Source organism: Neofelis nebulosa, chromosome 1, assembly GCF_028018385.1.
Source record: "Neofelis nebulosa isolate mNeoNeb1 chromosome 1, mNeoNeb1.pri, whole genome shotgun sequence".
Lineage (NCBI taxonomy): Eukaryota > Metazoa > Chordata > Mammalia > Carnivora > Felidae > Neofelis > Neofelis nebulosa.
Window position 1 is genome coordinate 241,581,080 of NC_080782.1, and position 16,755 is coordinate 241,597,834.

The 16,755-nt window shown below is 37.4% G+C and overlaps 1 long non-coding RNA gene across 4 annotated transcripts in view; it reads right to left on the minus strand.

Moving 5' to 3' along the window:
* Positions 1 to 16,755, minus strand: part of LOC131507568 (uncharacterized) — a 53,020-nt gene that overhangs the window by 19,218 nt on the left and 17,047 nt on the right. For all 4 annotated transcript variants that reach the window (XR_009259565.1, XR_009259589.1, XR_009259595.1 and 1 more), the window contains one exon: positions 4,406 to 4,479. This is a non-coding gene — a long non-coding RNA (uncharacterized LOC131507568). The remainder of the gene's footprint in view (positions 1 to 4,405; positions 4,480 to 16,755) is intronic.

Genomic DNA, 16,755 nt, shown 5'->3' on the forward strand with positions numbered 1-16,755 from the left:
ATCAGTCAAAAGCAGCAGATTCATCTTCTGGTCACCTTTCGTCTACAGAAACTGGACGCACATTACATAAGAATCAATCAATAAAAAAGAGGTAAGAGAAAAGAAAGAGTTGAAGGCAGGAAATGTAGTTTCATGATTATCTGGTAAGAAGTAAACAAGATTGCCAACATTAAACCTAACATGGCAGGCTTTGGTTTTGCTAGTCATATCTAGAATGTTAAATTATTAAAGCCTAACAGCAAGATGGTGTTTTTAAAAAAAAATTTTAAAAAGCAAAATTTTTATCTGGAAGAAAGTACTTATCTAGGAGTCAGTAGACCTAGGTTCTATCACTACATCCAGCACAAAAAACGTCAAGTCTCTGGATTCATTTTATTTCCTTTGTAAAATTAAAGAGTTAATAAATAATTTTAAAAGTTTCTTCCAAATCCAAAATTATATAAGTCCTTTATTCGAAAAAGAGACTTCAAATTTCACCTTTCACTTTTAACAACTCTGGTTTTATTTAGCAATATATTGTCTTGTTTTTCTCGGGTGTACACAAACCAACTATTATCCCACTGATAGTAGGAGGAGGGTTAGGTTTAAAGAAGCAATTTGTTAGTAGTGTGGTTCCCTGAATTTCTCTCCGGGAGGGAACACAGTACCAGAGTTAAGAAGGAAGACTGGAATAGGACTCTCTATAGGCAAATCTCGGAGCCTCCTTCTGTGCAGTCAACGGAGTGACCGCCCTCCTTGGGCTGCTGGGAAATTAACTGAGCCCATACATGTTAAGCGTGATGTCAGGGGCCAGGCATGTGGCATCAGTTATGTTGACCATTATCACAGCACCCTTAAGTTCTAAGAAGAAACTTGTTCTCTTTGTTAGTATATAAGAAATTTGCAGAATCTCATACCAAAATTTATCATTAAAAAAGAGTATCTTAAAATTATAAGGTCAATTAAATCGCCATTCAAATATTACTGAATATAATGGGCAAATGAGTCTTTTTCCCTTGTTATTACTACAAATATTAGACTAATAATATCTTTTTCTCCATTCAGATGGTACTTCTATTCCTAAAGAGTTTGGTGTATTTTTCCTAAGTGTTTTCTTTAAATATCTTGACTCTAGGAAATAATCCCAGTTAAAATGTAATGTGCTTTAGAGGAAATAATCATTATGATGTAGTTTTACAATCTTAAACTTTATTAGGGAAAATTTATATACCCTTTGTCATCTTCAATATTATTTTTAAAAGCATCACATTTTAAGGTAGATTTTACTATTAATTATTATTATTGTCAATAATAATAATAATTATAACCATTAGCCATTGGCAGCTGCTCAGAGAAGCTAGAGACTCAATAAGCTTCTTTGAGTTTAGCATTTTCATGCAACATATAATTTTAAACTACTGAGAATAGATTTAAACACTAGTAATTCTATATTTGTTTCCTTAATAGTGTTGTGACGTAATAGATTTCCTTCCTATTTAAGTTGTTTCCTCCAGCTGCACACACTGCAATTATTCAAAACTCTGGAATTCACATTAGACTTAGATACAGACATTCTGGTAAATCTTACTCAAGTTTGGAGTCAAATGTGTCAATTAAAATTGTTAATCTTGACATGTTTTATTATGCTTCTTAATTCAGCTTATTTCCGAGCCTAGAGACAAAAGTATACATATTTTCCCATTATAACAACATCTTAAAAAGAAAACTATCAATAAAAGAAGCAATAAAATTAGTAACTCTAATAAGAATTTAAAAGACCTAATTCCACTAGTGTCACACATCCTAAACATTCTAGAATTGATCGTTTCATCTGAGTACGGAGTATCGATACTCACCAGAAAGGAATCCAAAAGTGCTCAACTGTTTCAAAGGATCATGGTGAAATGACAGTAATATGTGCCTTAGAAAGTTTTCCAAAAATCATTCACCTTCCTCAATCCTATTTAACTTACATTTTTTTCAAATATCTTCCTTTATATTTTTATATAGTACTCTGTGCTGCCTCTATCCAAACTCACATCCACCATATTCTATTTCATTACATTTAAAGAATACAAGTATTTGCTTTGGGGTAAATAAAACTAGGCAATTATCTCATTATTTCATTCACCTCATCAAAAGTAGTCAGAGTTTTTAAAAACTCATAGTAGTAAAACTTGTGACATCATCAGATGTCATCGGGCTCTCAGATCTTGGTGCATGTAAGAACGAGCTGGGAGCTTCCCATCCGGCAGAGTTGCAGTCTAGATAGTATGAAAGGCCCTCTCAATGTGCAACAAGTAAATTCTACATAAAAAGCCATTTTTGCCACATTGGTGGGCTCTCGGGAATTAAGCTGTGGCAGTCATTATCAGGGGTTACCAGTATCTGATTCTCCTTTCCTTCTTGGGCCTGTGGAAGATCGTATTTCCCAGGTCCCTTGCGGCTGGAGGAATCACATAACTCCCTCCAAAAATATGAGCTGGATGACAAATGTCGCTTTTGAGTTGACAGAATAAAAGTTTCATATAAAATTCTCTCTGCTCTCTTTTCCGTTTACATCATGAAAGCAGGGGCCTCACGTTGACACAGTAGAACCATAAGAACAAAGTAACCTGGGCTGCCTGAGGACAGGTGCCCTGGTGATACATGTACTGTGACCTGCATCAGTCCTTATGTGGGTGAGAGATCAACTTATGCTGTTTCAAAAGACTGAGATTTTTGGAATTGTTTAACACAATGTAGCCTAGCCTATTCTAACTGATTCATAACATAAACTTACAAGGAAGAAAAATACACAGTGAGTTATAAACGTGGGTAAAGTGCTGTGTTGCATGGCAGTAAATATTACATATCAACCTAGCCAGGATGAAGGGAGGGGAGTTGAAATAAAGGCATGAGGATTTGGCCAGAGACTCGACAAAGGTCCAAAGAAACCCCTATCTTCCAAGAAGAAACAAATATCCTCAACTGAGGTCCCCAGGGTTTCCACACAGTAACCGACTAAATATGAATTCTCAATCAAAAATCATAAATCAGGGGTGCTTGGGTGGCACAGTCAGTTAAGCGTTCAACTTCGGCTCAGGTCATGATCTCATGGTTCATGAGTTCAAGCCCCACATCGGGCTCTGTGCTGACAGCTCAGAGCCTGGAGCCTGCTTCGGATTCTGTGTCTCCCTCTCTCTCTGCCCCTCCCCCACTCATGCTCTGTCTCTCTCACTCTCTAAAATGAAAAAGTGTTTGGGGGCGCCTGGGTGGCGCAGTCGGTTAAGCGTCCGACTTCAGCCAGGTCACGATCTCGCGGTCTGTGAGTTCGAGCCCCACGTCAGGCTCTGGGCTGATGGCTCGGAGCCTGGAGCCTGTTTCCGATTCTGTGTCTCCCTCTCTCTCTGCCCCTCCCCCGTTCATGCTCTGTCTCTCTCTGTCCCAAAAATTAAAAAAATAAAAAAATAAAAAAATAAAAAAAACGTTGAAAGAATAAAATGAAAAAGTGTTTAAAAAAAATTTTTTTTAAAGAAACGAAGGGGTCAACCAGGCAATTAAATAAGAAATTAAAAAATATATGGAAACAAATGAAAATGAAAACAAAATAGTCCAAACGCTTTGGGGTGTAGCAAAGGCACTCCTAAGAGGAAAATACGTTGCAATCCAGGCGTATCTCAAGAAACGTGAAAAATCCCAAGTACAAAATGTAACAGCACACCTAAAGGAACTAGAAGCAGAATAGCAAAGACAACCCAAACCCAGCAGAAGAAGAGAAATAATGAAGAACAGAGCAGAAATAAACAATATAGAATCCAAAAAAAACAGTAGACCAGATCAATGAAACTAACAGGTGGTTTTTGAAAAAATAAACAAAATTGATAAGCCCCCAGCCAGAATTCTCAAAAAGAAAAGAGAAAGAACCCAAATAATAAAATCATGAATAAAAATGGATTTATCACAACCAGTCTCTCAGAAATACAAGGAATTATCAGAGAATACTATGAAAAATTAGATGCCAACAAACTGGACAACCTGGAAGAAATGGACAAATTCCTAGATACCCACACACCACCAAAACTTAAACAGGACGAAACAGAAAATTTGAACATACCCATAACTAGTGAAGAAATTGAATCAGTTATCAAAAATCTCCCAACAAATAAGAAAGAGTCCTAGGTCAGATGGCTTCCCAGGGGAATTCTACCAGACATTTAAAGCAGAGATAATACCTATCCTTCTCAAGCTGTTCCAAAAAATAGAAAGGGAAGGAAAACTTCCAGACTGATTCTATGAAGCCAGCATTACTTTGGTTCCCAAAGCAGACAGAGAACCCACAAAAAAGGAGAATTACAGGCCAATATCCCTGATGAACGTGGATGCAAAAATTCCTAACAAGACACTAGCAAATCGAATTCAACAGCATATAAAAAGAATTACTCACCATGATCAAGTGGGATGCATTCCTGGGCTGCAGGGCTGGTTCAATATTCGCAAATCAATCAATGTGATACATCACTGTAATAAAAGGATAAGAACCATATGATCCCGTCAATAGATGCAGAAAAAGCACTTGACAAAATACAGCATCTTTCTTAATAAAAATCCTCAAGAAAGGCAGGATAGAAGGAACATACTTAAACATCATAAAAGCCATATATGAAAAGCCCACAGCTAATATCATCCTCAATTGGGAAAAAACTGAGAACTTTCCCCTTGAGATCAGCAACACGACAGGGATGTCCACTCTCACAGCTGTTGTTTAACATAGTGTTGGAAATTCTAGCATCAGCAATCAGACAACAAAATGAAATCAAAGGCATAAAAATTGGCAAAGAAGAGGTCAAACTTTCACTTTTTGCAGATGACATGATACTGTACATGGAAAACCCTAAAGACTCCACCAAAACGCTGTAGAACTGATGCATGAATTAGGCAACGTCACAGGGTACAAAATCAACGTACAGAAATTGGTTGCATTTCTATACACCAATAATGAAGCAACAGAAAGAGAAATCAAGAAACTGATCCCATTTACAATTGCACCAAGTACCATAAAATACCTAGGAATAAACGTAACCAAAGATGTAAAAGATCTGTATGCTGAAAACGATAGAAAACTTATGAACAAAATTGAAGACACAAAGAAACGGAAAAACATTCTATACTACCCAAAGCAATCTACACATTCAATGCAATCCCAGTCAAAATTACACCAGCATTCTTCTTAAAGCTAGAACAAACAATCCTATAATTTGTATGGAACCACAAAAGACCCCGAATAGCCAAAGTAATACTGAGGAAGAAAACCAAAGCGGGAGGCATCACAATCTCAGACTTTAGCCTCTACTACAAAGCTGTAATCATCAGGACACTATAGTATTGGCACAAAAACAGACACATAGACCAATGGAATAGAAGAGAGAACCCAGAATTGAACCCACAAATGTATGGCCAACTAATCTTTGACAAAGCAGTAAGGAGTATCCAATGGAAAAAAGACAGTCTCTTCAGCAAATGGTGCTGGGAGAACTGGAGAGCAACATGCAGAAGAATGAACTTGGACCACTTTCTTACACCATTCACAAAAATAAACTCAAAATGGATTAAAGACCTAAATGTGGGACAGGAAACCATCAAAACCCTAGAGGAGAAAGCATGCAACAACCTCTTTGACCTCAGCTGCAGCAACTTCTTACTCAACACGTCTCTGAAGGCAAGGGAAATAAAAGCAAAAATGAACTATTGGGACTTCATCAAGATAAAAACTTCTGCACTGCAAAGTAAACAATCAACAAAACTAAAAGGCAACCGACGGAATGGGAAAAGATATTTGCAAATGACATATACAGATAAAGGGTTAGTATGCAAAATCTATAAAGAACTTAACAAACTCAATGCCCGAAAAACAAATAATCCAGTGAAGAAATGGGAAGACATGAAAAGACACTTTTCCAAAGAAAACATCCAGATGGCCAACAGGTACATGAAACGATGCTCAACATCACTCATCATCAGGAAAATACAAATCAAAACCACACTGAGATACCACCTCACGCCGATCAGAGTGGCTAAAATGAACAACTCAGGAGACGACAGATGCTGGCGAGGATGTGGAGAAACGGGAACCCTCCTGCACTGTTGGTGGGAATGTGAACTGGTGCAGCCGCTCTGGAAAACAGTGTAGAGGGTCCTCAAAAAGTTCAGAATAGAACTACCCTATGACCCAGCAATAGCACTGCTAGGAATTTACCCAAGGGATACAGGAGTGCTGATTCATAGGGGCACATGTACCCCAATGTTTATAGCAGCTCTTTCAACAATAGCCAAATTATGGCAAGAGCCTAAATGTCCATCAACTGATGAATGGATAAAGAAGATGTGGTTTATATATACAACAGAATACTACTTGGCAACAAGAAAGAATGAAATCATGCCATTTACAGCAACGTGGATGGGATTGGAAGGTATTATGTTGAGTGAAATAAGTCAGTCAGAGAAAGACAGATATCATATGTTTTCACTCACTGTGGATCTTGAGAAACTTAATAGAAGACCATGGGGGAAGGGACGGAGAGAAAAATAGTTACAAACAGAGAGGGAGGGAGGCAAACCCTAAGAGACTCTTAAATACAGAGAACAAACTAAGGGTGGATGGGGGGTGGGGGAGAGGGGAAAATGGGTGATGGGCATTGAGGAGGGCACTTGAGATGAGCACTGGGTGTTGTACGTAAGTGATGAATCATGGGAATCTATCCCAAAAAACAAGAGCATACTTTATACACCGTATGTTAGTCAATTCGAGAATGAATTATATTTTTAAAAATAGTAGGTAGGTAAGTAAGTAAATAAATAAATAAATAATGAACCATGATCAAGTGGGATTTATTTAAGGAATTCAAGAATGGTTCAGTATATGAAAACTATCAATGTGATATGCCACAAAAATAGAATGAAATGGGAGGAACCACCCGATCATTTCAATTGCTATAGAAAAAGGATTTGGCAAAATTCAATGCCCCTTCATGATAAAAACATTAAACAAACTAGGAATAGAAGAAAGCTACCTCAACATAAGTAAGGCCACACATGAAAATTCCATGGGAAACATCACACTCAATAGTAAAAGTTAGGAAGCTTTTCCTCTAAAATTAGGAACAAGGCGAACATGTCTACTTTCACCACTTCTGTTACACAGTACTGGAAATTCTAGCCAGAGCAATTAGGCAAGAAAAAGAAATAAAAGGTGTCCAAATTGGAAAGGAAGGAGGAAAATTATATGTGTTTCCAGGTGATATCATTTTAATGTAAACCCTGATAAATTAAAAAACTGAGTATTTTTAAGTTCCCCTAGTGTAGTCCGTAACACTACATTCAATCCCATGGCCCTGGGTTCATGATCTGAGCCAAAATCAAGAGTCAGACGCTCAATGGGCTGAGCCACCCAGGTGCCCCTCTTTTCTAAAATAAGCATCCATGTAGACCACAAGACAACACTAGAGGAACTTATAAAAGATATATTCATGAGAAGGAAAATGATCTCAGAAAGGGGGACTGAAATGCAGGAAGAAGTAGGCAAATAACTTGCCTAAAATGCAGGAATATCTTCTGAATCAATAGTAATGTTTGATTTGGAAAGATAAGGCTAGAATAAAATGTTGAATAAAAACAAGATAAAAATTGGGACAAAGTGATCAGAGCTAAAGTGTTCCAAGGACCCAAGTTGTCCAAAAGAGGGCTAAAATATTAACTTCAAATGTTGATAAATAAGTATGCATAAGAGTTCAAATATGAAAATTGAAGGTATCATTTCCAACCAGTATTCTTTTTTTTTTAATTATCAGTATTTAAAAGGCAAGAAAGAAGTAAAAAAAACATAGGAAAACATAGTCAAATAGACAGCACCAAGTAAGATTATTGAAACAAATTTAAATATGTCTATAATCACAAGAAAAGCTGGTGAACTAAACTTGCCAGATAAAAGACAGGCAAAACCTAGCCATATGCTATTCACAAATACCAAAACATAGAGATATGGAAAATTTTAAACTAAATTTTACCTCATTTTTACATATGGAAAAAGACTTCCAGGAAACTAATAAGCAAAAGATAGCTAGAGTAGCTATATTTATTTCAGACAAAAGATATTCTCTGACCACAAGCACTATTAAGGATACATCATTACATGATGATAAAAAGAGTCAGTGCACCAACAAATTACTACAATTCTACAACTTATATGCCTCAAAACTAAAAAACAAACAAACAACTACTGCTTGAACTACAGGAAGTAAGTGACAAATTATTGTCGTAAGATGTGTATATTGATTGGAAGAGTTCAACATATTTTTCCCAAACGTGAAATAAGACAAGTAAACAATAAAGCAATAGCAACTACAGCTTTGAAAGAATTTGAAAACACAACAAATAAGCTTGACTTACTGGACATATCTAGAACAGATCCAATAATTACAGAATGCACATTTTTCTCAAGCACAAAGGGAATATTTACAAAAATTAATGCAAAGCAAGTCTCTACATTTAAAAGAAATAGCACACAAGTCTTGCTCTCTAAACACAAGAGAAGGCATAAACAAAAAGATAAACAAAAGGCCCTATATTTGAAAATTAAAGCAAAACTTCACAAAATGTGTCAAAGAAGACATCATAGTGGAAAATTTTAAATGAATAATTTACAATATTTTAAAATGAATTTTAAAATGAATAATTTACAAATATTCAACTTGAGCCCCACATTGGGGGTAGAGTTTACTTAAAATAAATAAATAAATAAGCCAAATATGGTGAAATTAAAAAAAAAAAAAAAAAAAGAGGGGCACCTGGTGGCTCAGTTGGTTAAGCATCCGACTTGAGCTCAGGTCATGATCTCACAGTTCATGAGTTCGAGCCCTGCATCGGGCTCTGTGCTGACAGCTTGGAGCCTGGAGCCTGCTTCAGATTCTGTCTCTCTGTCTCTCTGTCTCTCTGTCTCTCTGCCCCTCCCCTGCTCATGCTGTTTCTCTCTCTCTCTCTCTCTCAAAAATAAATAAGCATTAAAAAAAAATAATAAAAAATAAAATGAAATTAAAAATTAAAAGAAAAAAGAAACACCACATTTGAAAACTTGTAGACGTATGGCAAAAGCAGTAATTCATGAATATTTAAAGACATAGATGCCTAATTTAGAAAAGAGGGGCACCTAGGTGGTTCAGTCATGATCGCAGGGCCATGGGATCGAGCCCTATGTTGAGCTTTGTGCTGAGCATATAGAATGTTTAAGATTTTCTCTCTCTCTCTCCCTCTGCCCCTCTCCCCCATGTGCTCTCTAAAATTAAAAAGAGAGAGAGAGAGAGAGAGAGAGAGAGAGAGAAAATAAAGATGAAATCTAAGTATATACTTAAGAAGTTGGTAAAAAGAGGGGTGCCTGGGTGGCTCAGTCATTCAAGCATCTGACTCTTGATTTTGGCTCAGGTCATGATCTCACGGTTCATGAGACTGAGCCCTGCGTGGCAACACAGAGTCAGCTTGGGGTTCTCTCTGTCCCTCTCTCTGCCCGTCACATGGGCGCATGCATCCACTCTCTCTCAAAATGAAAATAAACATTTTTTTAAAAAAGAAAAAAAGAAGTTAGTAAAAAGAAAAAAAAGATAAACAGAAAGTAAAGTAATAAAAAGGAGAGCCAAAATTAACTCAATAGAAAAACAAAGAGGCTAAGAAAGAAACGGTGCCCTAAGAAGTGTCAGATTCCCTTAATCAGTAGTCTCAAACTTTATCTTGCAACAGAATCATGTGGAGGGCTTGTCAAAACATGGGTTGTTCAGAATCATCCCTGAAGTTTCTGATTCAGTAGGTCTAGGACGGGCCCAAGATTTTGCATTCTAACCAACTCCCAGGTGATTCTGATGCTGCTGGTCCAAAGATTAAACTTTAAGAACCACTGATCTAAGTTAATGTCTTTAAATCCTAACCAAATTAACCATAAAAGTACTTTTAACTCTACTCATAGAAGACAGATAATACATACGTATTTACCTTCTCTCCACTCTGAGACTCTGCTAAAATGTAAACCTACATAATAATGAGACCAAGAGTCCATCAGCAGATAAGAAATCACAATAAAGTTCTGGAAGAAACCAAATGGACTAATGGTAGCAAAGTCCATGATGAAGAAAACCACAACTTTATTGGAATCAAAAGTCTACTGAATTACTCATGATAAACTCTAAACAGGATCAGAATCAGTCTAGCATATGTGACATCAGACAAATAGAAAATCAAGGAGAAAAAAAAGAGAGAGAAAATAGCAAAAGAAAATTATCAGTGAAATACACAAGAAAATAATTTGGTTTCAATTAATTACCTTAGGATCTACTCAGAGAGATACATATTTGAAGATGACAATTACAGAACAACAGTCCAGCTGAGTAGCTAGGAATATAAGGAAAGATTTTACAAACAAGTAGAACTTGACCTTGTTCTTAAAACCACCATATTTGTTATATGAGTGGCAAGAGTTTGGCTTTTTTTTTTAATAATTTTTTTAATGTTTATTTATTTTTGAGAGAGACACACACACACACACACACACACACACACACACACACACACAGCATGAGTGGGGGAGGGGCAGAGAGAGAAAGGGAGACACAGAATCCGAAGCAAGCTCCAGGCTCTGAGCTGTCAACACAGAGCCTGGCGCGGGGCTCGAACTCATGGACCATGAGATCACGACCTGAGCCAACGTCAGATGTTTAACCGAGTCACCAGGTGCTTTTGGCTTTTTTAATTTCCTTTTTAACGCTTCATCTTCCAAAGTAGCTTGCATCATTGAGGAGTGTCAAAGGTAGGTTACAAACTTATTGAATTACTAAGACAATTGTTCATCTTAAGTATTTTTACAAATTATAATTTTAAACATATTCATGACTTTAGTAGGAAAGCAGGAAAAGTAGATGAGAAAAGTTTTATTAGCAGAAGATATTAAATAATGCAAATATATTCAAAGCAATATAGTGTTACTCCAAAGACCACGGAAATCCAGGAAAACCTGGACTATGTATGCTACAGCCTGTAGATATTTGACATTAGGAAAGATTCAAAATAAATTTGTCAACTTATAAGGAAAAAATGTAAGGTATTAACTTTATTAAAGCATTAATAATAAATATTTAGTTTTAACTTGGGTGTTTATATTTCTTTAAATCTTGCTCTAAGTCATATATCATTCTTATATGCAATATCATAGAACAGTAGAGGAATATTAAAAATAATCTAGCCCTTACATTTTACCAGTAAGGAAAAGGAGACCCAGAGGTAATATGTAAACCCATTGTTGTGCTCTTATATTCTAATAAAGAATTTAACTTAAAGAAAAGCCTTAATTGCAATTAATTTTTATGTGGTAGTATAAAATTAAGTTTAGCTTATTTAGCAAGAAGTGTTTGTTTGACCATTCTGGGAACAAACACTCAAATTGCAATGGTTTTTAAGTCGAATTCAATACAAGTAAAGTTTCATGTATGCCAGCTTTGCAAATGGAAAACTGTAATGTGATTACAGTTGAGTTTGAACTGCGCAGGTCCACTTATACATGGATTTTTCCCGATAAATACAGTACAGTACTGTAAATGTATTTTTTATTCCTTATGCTTTTCTTAATAACATTTTCTTTTCCCTAGTTTATTGTAATACAGTATATAATACAGATACAAAATATGTGTTGACCGTTGATCAATAAGGCTTCTCGTCAAAAGTAGGCTATTAGTAGTTAAATTTGGGGGGAATCCAAAACGATACATGGATTTTTGACTGTGCAGGGGCTGGTGCCCCTAACCCCTGCATAGTTCAAAGGTCAACTGTACAAGTATTGCATCATAATCAGGGTCAATTTATCACCTTTATTGGTATTTTTCTCCCCAGAGGACATTTTCTTAGACATCTATGCGGTCATCATACTTTTTATACTTTTTAAGAAGAAATAGGCAGAGAGTACATAGCACTTTTTTCTTTTTAATTTTTTTTATGTTTATTCATTTTTGAAAGACAGAGAGAGACAGAGCACAAGCAGGGGTGGGGCAGAGAGGGCAGGGGACACAGAATCCGAAGCAGGCTCCAGGCTCTGAGCTGTCAGCACAGAGCAGAGCCCGACGAGGGGCTCGAACTCACAAATGCGAGATCATGACCTGAGCTGAAGTCGGATGCTCAACCGACTGAGCCACCCAGGTGCCCCCATAGCACTTTTTTCTGAAGTTCCAAATACCTATGGCATTCAGTCATCATCCCATTTCTGAACGTCTCCTTTTTCTTCTTCACATTCTTCTATACTTCTACTTCTGCTAGGGTTGCAGTGGGGTGTGCGAATGCAATCCTTGGTTTCCTTCATTCTTTAGAATTTATTTTGAGAAATTAGGTAGATTTTCTGGTTAGACATTCTCCAAGAGAGCTGGTTTTTATTGTTCTCCTCAACAAGAGACCAGCCTACCCCAAATGTGTTGGCACTTATGTTCATGTTTGGAAGTGCTTTCCTGCTCAAGAACTGCTTGTATCTCACGTGGCTCCCCGATATATCTGTGTTCATCCGAACTGCATTCCTGGTCTTCAGGCATCCTGAGTATCTTTTATCTCTCTCCCACCTAGTAACATTTCTGTTGGGTTGAATACTCATGAGATACTTGTATGCTAGTGCCATCTATTGTTGAAAAAATATATGTGAATATGACTCTTGCTAATGGGACTAGAAATTGGATTAAGATTGACTTTAAGACCACCAAATGATAGAACCACAATTTTGTTACAAAAACACTCATGGAGTAGGAGAGGATACTTAAGCGGTTGTATTTTATCTTTGTCTTTATGTAAGATTTACAAAGACTGTTTTCATTTTCCGCCATATTTAATCGGACTAATTTTATAATCATAGTTAGCATAAGCACATATTCCAAGCATAGAAAAGAGAGTAAGATTCAAGTGAAAAAACAAGTTAAATAATGAAATGTATCTCTTATGTATATACAAAATTGTCAGTGTTATAGTCAATTGAAAACTTTAAGATATTCTGTATTAATTGTAAACCTTTAACTATAACAACATAAACATACTTGGTAATTTTTCCATTTAAACTCCAAGAATTGACTTGAAATAAAATTTTTAAGATATTATTTTAAAATAAAGCTTCTCTTTGTGGCTGCCTTCAAAATTCAAACAAAACACCCCATAAGACACGTTTCCATTCCTACTCTCCCTACCTAGGAACTAAAAATGTTAAAAGTTTAGAAAATAAGAATCATAAAGGAAAGATAAAAGATACTAAGATTATTTACAAATCTCCTGTGATCCTTTCTACTTTGGGTTCCAAAAGAATCAACAACAGGAATGTCGTTGGAACCAGAAGGTAATGACTAGCCTCTAACCCAGCAATGCCTAACCAATCTTTAACTCCTAATCTTGAGCTCATACGGTTTTGGGTGACAGTTAGGCCAACTTTCCTCCCAAAGAAAAAATGACTTTTGAAATACCTCAACAGATATCGGGTCAATCATACTCTCCTTGAGCACTTCCTGAGTGGGAAGTCTAAGGCCTCCTGAGGAAGCCTGTTCCATTGTGGTAGGGAAATCAAGTGAGGAAATAAAGTTAAATAAAACTAGAAATGCCTCCGAAGTGACTAGAAGGACTTAAGCATAGAGGACAAAATCGTTTTCCCGTTAACTGACTACCCGCACAGCTCTCTATTCTGACTGCTGCATCCGAACATTAGGATGGTAACACTTTTATGTAAGTATATTCCACAACCTTTCAATGATCCATTATAAACCGTAAAACCCATCAATAACAAGACTCCCTTCAATCAACAAACAATTCTTGAAATTAGGCCCTTTTCCCCCCTTGAACCCGTCTTTTTTTATCACTTAGTGATAAGACACTTAGTGTTTTTCTCCTTTGTACATTTTTTTCCTCTTTAGACACAGTTATGTCTGATAAATGCTAATGCTTTTGTTTCTAAGTATTTCTCCAATATGACAAATGTACTTTAAGTGTGGGTACATGGTATTTCTATAGTATTATGCGGGCTTTTCTAGATTTCTCCCTAAAATCCATTCTCCAGTAAATAATAGGCATCCCTGAGCTCAAGAATATTCGCTCTGACTGCTCTCCAAAACTCCAAACGTGCATTCTCACTACGTGCTGTACTTTCCAACGTCAACGTTTCAAAATTACCACAAGACCAGAACAGAATGTTGACTCCCTTCCTCACCACATCCCTCCTCCCTGTGTAAACATGCCTCTTTCATGGCACCACCAAGATTCCAACTGTTCCGTGTTCTTCCTCATCTTCAACATCCTCTTGACTCTGCTTCTAGCTCGGGCTTCTAATCCTCCTGTTCTCCATATCCTCTGCTCCTTCCCTTGGTGGGATCTTTGTGTTCTGACTTCTACACTGTTTCAGTAACTTCCTAACTGATCTTTCAGTCTTCCAATGAGAAACTGTGATGATTCTCCATTAAACGCAGAATGAAGTCCAAACCCTTCCATCTAAAATTCAAAGGAAAATCCTTCACTTTTGGATCTTTAAACTTCTTTTCAGCTTTACTTTCTACTTCGCTTCCCTTTAACCATACCCTATAGTTGTTGGGTGTCCTCTCAGAACATACCCTGCCCTGTCCTACCTCAACACCTTTGCTCAAGTATTCTTTGAGCAATAGGTGCTCGTTGACAACGCTCTCCATTCTTGAACGCCCACTGCAAACTCCACTACCCCTTCCAAGAACACTCCCAGTTATAATCCCTCTTTCCCCAAATACTTGGAACCTGTCTGCAGCATTCATCACATTTTACCTTCCATCAGAGTCACGTATATAGGAATCTTTCTCCCACCAAACTGGGAACTTCTTGAAAACAGGGACTGTGTCCTATTTATTTCTGCACCATTTACAATTTGAGCAAAATTCTTTGTTCATGGTGGGTACTTTATATTTGCAATAAGAATGAACAAAAGTCTCATGAAAATCAGAGTAGACTAAACTATAACATGAGTCAGCTCTCTAAGAAATGTTAAGAGATATCCTTCCTGTTTCCTTAATTTGTTTTGATGTGTATATACTGATTAACAAGATGTTGTTAATGCTTCCACTGTGTGCCCTGGGAATTAATAAAATAGGACAAAGGATTTTAGAAGATGGATTCAACCAAAATTTGGTTGATATCAAGCGAAAGAAATTTACAAAACTTGCCCTATCATTTGTCCTCAGGATGCTAGATTTAGGTTGTTTTGCTTGTAAAAGATAAAATTTCATAAAGCACCTACAACCTAACAGGGAATATGCAAGCGTCCTCTGGAAGTTCTTTGATCACATAATATATTTCTTCTTCACTTTGGCGCTCAAAGGAAAGGGATGACAGAGAGATTGAGCGGAAAATGGAAGGGTGGGGGGAGAGAGAAAAGAGGCAAGTGGAAGGAAGAGTGGTAGGAGAGAATAAAAGGCAGAAGTAACTTAAAAGGACTAGAAGTGATTTATAATCCGTTTGGTGTCCAGCGTGCTCATCACTCTGCCCTCTGGCCCCGGGTTGTCTTTGATCTTCCTCACGGCTCGTCCCATCCGCTCCCTGAAGAAGCTGTAAGGACCAAGGGTCAGAGTAATATTATTTCTTCTCTTGTTGAACCCCGGGCTCTCCTTGTAGTCCTGCTTCCTTGCTACCTTTCTTGGGACTAAAATCAATGACCTGCATATATATGCATGTGCATATATACTCAAAGTGGCTGTTGTGGGTTGAACTGTATCCTCCAAAAAAATGTTCCAGTCATAATGCCCAATTCAGGTGACCATGACCTTACTTGGACACAGAGTCTTTGTGGACATAATCAAGTTACGATGAGGTCATAGGGGGCTAAAGTGGACCCTGGTCTAGAGAGTAGTGTCTTTAGAGCAGAAAGGAGAAGGAGATGTGGACACAGAGGCACTGACACACACAGAAGAAAGAGCCACGTGGTGATGGAGGCGGCTGCATGCTGAGGAACACCAGGGATTACCAGCAAGCACCAGAAGGTGGGAAGAGGCCAAAACGAATGCTTCCCTAGAGGGAGCACGGCCCTACTGACACCTTGATTTCGGCCTTCTTGCCTCCAGATCTGTAACGGAATACATTTCTGTTGTTGTGAGTCACTCCGTCAGTGATAATTTGTTATGGCAGCCCCAAGAAGCAAATACAGGGACTAAGACTATTGAGTAATCAGAGAGGATCTTAAGACCAGAGAAGAAAAACTATTAAAAGTTCTCTCCTCCTAAGACAGAAGTTCATCCATTTGGCCCAGATTGCTAAACAATGTGTTTTGCTCTACTTAGAAAATATTTTGTAATATGAAGTTCAGCCTGGTTAGTTTCATTTTATGATGCTTAAATTCTCAACCAGAAGAAAGAAGCTGTCACTGAAAAAGAGAAAAAAGCCTAAGAATCACAAATGCCTGGCACCTAGTAGATGTTTAATAAATACTTGTTGAGGGGCGCCTGGGTGGCTCAGTTGGTTAGGCGTCCGACCCTTGATTTCGGCTCAGGTCATGATCTCACGGTTGGTGAGTCTGAGCTCCATGTTGGGCTCTGCGCTGACGGTGCGGAGCCTGCCTGGGATTCTCCATCTGCCCCCTCTCTTTCCTCCCGCCCCTCTCAGAAATAAATAAATAGACATTTAAAAACATACTTGTTGAATGAATGAATGAATGAATGAAGACAGAATAACTAGACAAGGCTGTTAAGACATAAAAGCAGGGCATCTGATCCTGATACCTGAGCACTTTCACAAACC